A 6,000-nucleotide genomic window follows, 5' to 3' on the forward strand; every position below is an offset into this window, starting at 1 on the left:
TGATGACACAGATGAAATGGGGCTTGAGCACCAAGTGCAATGTTGATTAGCAAAACCCCTAGTGATAGTCAGCAACAAGAATCACCATAGACAACATGATTCAAGGGCTTCACCATTTCAACTATACATCATCTAATTAGAAAGCTTATCAAATCCCAAATTGTAGAAATATAGTTCAAAATTGGGCATTCCATTCCCATCTCAAGCTATGTTTTAGCCAAACACACAAATGGAAATATTTATCCATTAACCTCCTATAATCATTCCATGCCCAACTTAATTCCATTCCTTTTTTCATTCCATTTCGTGAACCAAACATATTATTATTGTACAATATAAGAGGCATACCTAGCTGCCTACAGAGGTTTTGAAACTATCCATCCTTACCCCAAAGTTTTGTAAATATTTTTGACTAACCTAAGCACATAAATGTATCAAGCAACAATGTACCGCATGTAGATTTAACTTTTAGAAATAGACAAAAATATATTTAAATCCATTGTGCATGTGTGTTAGAGAGAGAATTTCACATGTTTGTCCTATAAATATTCATTTCATTTTACTTCCAACTCATTCCATCTATAATACCAAACAAGTCATCAGAGGAATTCAGTCAAAATAATAAAATCCTTTTTGTACATTATAAAATAGTGTCTAGATTATTTCCATCAAACCTTAGTCGTTTTGGTTTTTTTATTATTTCTCCATTAGATGGAAAAAAAAAAATACTTAGCTCCCATTTGGAACATCTTAAAAAATAAGTACATTTTTAGAAAAAAAAAATAACTTTTATAAGTGGTTATATCAATAAATAGTATTTGGTGTACATTTAAATAAGTATTTTTTTAAAAAAAATTTCAAAATGCTTTTTTTAAAGAAAATAAATATTTTTTGAAAAAAATGTAATTTTTTTTATAAGTACTTATTTGAAAAAAAAATTATTATAAGTAATCTTAGTCTACTTTTAGATAAGTAATTTTTCAAATAAGTTTTTTTTTTCATTAAAGTACTTTTCTATTAGTGGTTCCAAACAATCCAAAACGGATAAATAAAACAACTTAAGTAAGCAGGCTATTTTATTATGTGTTTATTTCATTTGAAAATTGCAAAAATGGAATCATAATTCCAATCATGATAGAATTCCTTTATTTGGTTATATAACTTGACATTGAAATAGGGAGTCCGTTGGAATTAGCATTCCTTCAATGAAAGGGATAGGCATTCCACTAACTATCCATTAGATTTAACATTCACTTCCTTAACTTTTTTTTTTCTTAAAGACAAAAATGTCCTTACAATAACTTTCCTTCTCTCGTCCTCCCCTTCTTCACTAGCTTTCCTATCTCTTGCACTTATATAACTTGGCAACAAGTATGGAATCCCAAAGAGAACTTGGCATAGGACACCAATGGTGCGGAAGTACCTCCTTAGCCACTAAATATCATCAATAGTGACAGTGGTGTTAGCTAGAAGCTCGCAACAAATGATGGAGCACTTGTTTTTTGAACCTCTTCTCCTACACGAGCTCAACAGCATTGAAGGCCATGTCCATATATTGATAAAGGACCATTTCGGTGTATCTTATGGCTTGGGTGAGCTTGTAACGACCTGCTTAATTAACTGATTTTTTTTTTTTACACTAATATTCTACATGCTCTAATACCATACTGGGATAACCCAATCATAAACCTAAGCAGCGAGAAGTATAAATCACATATACATTATCATTTAAACATATATATATACAATACCACACAATACCAGAGTACTACATATTTTCCCAAAATATACACATCACTATTTTCCCAAAATACCCTCAGCTAGCTAGGGCAATACAAAAATCCTCCACTATACTCACTTTGCCGACAGGGCACTACAGACGCCCCTCTACCTGTGAGCCTGGTCTGCTCGCCTACCTGGATCACCTGAAAAATGTTTCAACACTGGGATGAGCCAACGCTCAGTAAGAAAAAATATGCTATTACTAGTGTGTGGCAAATGAGCTACTATATATATCATGAAATTTATTTTCATATAAACATGAATAACTGAATACAAAAGTACAGTACAAATAATAAAATACACCACCCTTTCCATGTTGTTTAACATAGCAGTATTATAGGTTATAATTCAAAGTACTTCTAGTGTACATAAGTATAGTTCTTATTTCGGTAAATCCGTACGTATGTAATAGTAACTGAAACAGTTCCCTGTGGCTATTTGTGTCATGACATGCCCCCTCATGTCAAGGTTGTACGACCCGTAGGCTGGATTTACCCTGGCTGGCCAACCAGGAATAAATCACTAAACTCCGTCAGTCGACCTGCCCACCTTAACCCATATCTGGATGGGGAGCCTAACCTCTTCAAGGGCCTAGGTGGTCGACTTTACCACGTATTATCTGAATAGGTGGTTGTACTCATAAAGTAACATAATATCTGTAGCAACGGTACCATGCTTTGTAGCTACAAGTCCAATAGGGTCTGATATCATATAATACATTTCTATACATATCTATCTAATTTACCATGATTCTAAAGTAATCGTAATAACCATGATGTTACATAAACTGTACTGTAAATCATTTATCGTAATACTGAGAACTGAATAATCATAATACTGATATTCGTATAATCATAGTACCGAGATCTGTATAATCATGGTACTAAAATCCATAAAATCATGGTACTGAAATTCACATAAACATAATACTAAAATTCATAAAATCATGAAACTAAATTCGTACAACATATCCCCGTACCATATTCATATTCACAAGCTACACCATACTAAATACATAATTTTCGTAATTAAATAAGTTGTATAGTATTTCAAGAAATACCTAGTATAGCATATTTCCCTTACCTTAACTTTGAAAAGCCCCTGGGATAAACTGGCCTAACACCCGCAGGGCCTCCTACAAAATACCCTGAAACCAACATATGCCATAACGTAATATCAGTATTTTCCTGCCTACATTATTTCTTATAACTTCCATAAGGCCAAAAAGGGACTAAAAGACCTTACCCTGAATTTGGGATGAAATCTAACTTTGTTTTCCCAATGATATGCTTCTGCAGATTTGAAGAGAACTCCGCCAGGAGCATCGTGGTAGCTTCGGATCGTCGATCCGGCAACTGGTGGGGCCGAAATCGAAGAGAGAAGGGAGAGGGAGACGTAGAGAGAGAGAGAGAGAGAGAGAGAGAGAGAGAGAGCTCAGTGAAAAATGACAAAAATCCTGAGTTACCTCTATTTATACTGCCAGATTCGTTGACGAGACACGTCACTTCGTTGACGAATCCTTTAGTAAATTCGTCGACGAAGCCCTGTATTCGTCGACGAAATTCAGAGAAGTCCGAACCGTCTCTCGGTATTTTCTTGTCGACGAAACCCTGTGTTCGTCGACGAAGCCCTAGAAATTTTTCGAAATTTTTCCCTCAAAATGCAATGTCGTCGACGAACGCTCCACGGCCTCCTTTTGTTTCTGTATCTATTTTCTCTCCCTCTTATTATTAAAATGCTATTATTCTTCAGGTCACTACAGTGCGTGGTGATAACAGAGATGAAATGGGGCTTGAGCACCAAGTGCAATGGTGGTTAGGAAAACCCCTAATGAGGGTCAGCAACAAGAATCACCATATACAATGTGATTTGAGGGCTTCATCATTGCAACTATGCATCATCTAATTTGAAAGCTCATCTAACCCCAAATTGTAGAAATATAGTTCAAAATTGGGCATTCCATTCCCATCTCAATTCCATGCTTTAACCAATCACATAAATGGAAAATTCTATTCCATTATCTTCCTATAATCATTCCATTCCCATCTTAATTCCATTCCTTTTTTCATTCAATTCCGCGAACCAAACATATTATTATTGTACAATATAAGTTGTTAAGAGGCATACCTAGCCGCCTATATAGAGGTGTTGAATCCATCCATCCTTACCCCCAAAGTTTTATAAATATTTTTGATTGACCTAAGCACATAAAACTATCAAGCAACAATAATGTATTGCATGTAAATTTAACTTTTAGAAATAGACAAAAATATATTTAAATCCACTGTGCGTGTGTGTGAGAGGAAGAGAGAGAAAGAGAGATGAAAGAAAACACCAAAAATAGGGGGACAATGGAAGAAGATATGAACCAGATACTTTATTAAGATTATAACTGTCAATCTAGAAAAAATAAAATAATGACGCAACGCCAACAAATAATCAAGAAGAATGTGTGGGATAGGTAGGGTATAAATATATAAAAAATTGTGAGTCATTATATAGAAATAACAAGTGAAGAAGAAGAAAAATGGATGAGCATAACTAATAGAAAATGTGGGAGAGTGAAAGAAATTAGTAGGTCGATGATTTTCTTGTATAGGTCATTCATGTGAGGTTATTAGAATATTTTAACACATGTAGGTAATTGTCTTTGACATGGGACTTAGTTAAGTGAATATGTTAGTTTGAAATAAAGAACAAATATGGGGGTATTTTATTGATCTCCTAATAGAAAATGTATATATGTGATTAACATATTATGCAATTTGATTTTTATTTCAAGATAGATAAATAATACACTAGTTGTAACGGCCTGCTTAATTTCCACATTTTTTTTTATATATTACAAAATCACAACCCTCAACTCAACAGATCATAATCCACCTGGACCCGTGGGTACCAGGGATACATCTAAACACATAACGGAAGCCTAAGCAGTAGGAAACATACAATCACATACATCTCATTATACCATACATCACAATACCAGAGTTACTACAAATACTTTATATATATATATATATATATATATATATATATATATATATATACACAACACTCAACCCAAAAAGATGTCTGAGGGCCATTTCCACAAAATACATCTGACCCTATCAAAATACTTACCCTTCTGGAAGGGCAGATCTACCATATTAGATCAGCGGGGCTTTATCCGCTCTCCTATCAGGGGCTTTTGAAAAGTTTATAAAATTTTAGGGTGAGACACCTCTCAGTAAGGGAAATAAACTAATACCAGTGTATGACAACATGAGTATTCCGTGTTATATATATACCATACAAAACATATTCAGTAACTATTTTGTCAAATCCGGGAAAACATATATATCATCAAAACATGCAAAACATACTGCATTTTCATACACATATTTCATCTCATATAATAATAATACAAAAACATTCCTAGTAGGTTAACTGACTGTTGTCATGTATTACCCCCACATGATTAGGTTGTGTGGCCCGAAGGCTGGACCTGACAATGGTTGGCCGACCACTGCCAAATCAAAAGTACAGTCTGTAAGTTTGATGGGTCTACTAGACCTAGTCCGTACACTAGGGGCACTCACACACTTCTTAAAAACCACATCAACCATCCAATCTCACACAACTCCGTATAGCGGCATTAACACAAATATCATGATCACGAAGACCATTGACACATAGCAATGGTATCGTGCAAGTGTTAGCCTAGACCAAGCCAACCAGGTTCTAATATCATATAACATATGCTGAAACTGTGATACATGGATATCTCATATTATTAATTATCAGATCAATCATATCATTTTGCATATATATATATATATATACGTATATCATGAAAAATCATCAGCCCGTATGTCAGTATTTCACATTTTACCATAGCTCAATCCGTACGCTAACAAATCACATCCATAGCTCGGCCCGTATGCCGGCAAATCATTTCATAGCACAGCCCATATGCTAGCAAATCACATCCATAGCTCGGCCTGTACGCCGGCAAATCATATACATAGCTAAGCCCATATGCTGGCAAATCATACACATAGCACGACCTGTACGCCGACAAAACATATAAAAATCTCGACCCGTACGCCGGTTTTCCATTATAAAATATCGTATCATTAACACATTCCCAAAAACAGTAGTTCATATTAATTTCTACTCATGCCACACTAAACAGGTTTTTCATATATTCAACATACCATCATTTTCAACAGTGTT

This window comes from Malania oleifera, chromosome 7 (genome assembly GCF_029873635.1).
Source record: "Malania oleifera isolate guangnan ecotype guangnan chromosome 7, ASM2987363v1, whole genome shotgun sequence".
NCBI classification, from domain to species: Eukaryota; Viridiplantae; Streptophyta; class Magnoliopsida; order Santalales; family Ximeniaceae; genus Malania; species Malania oleifera.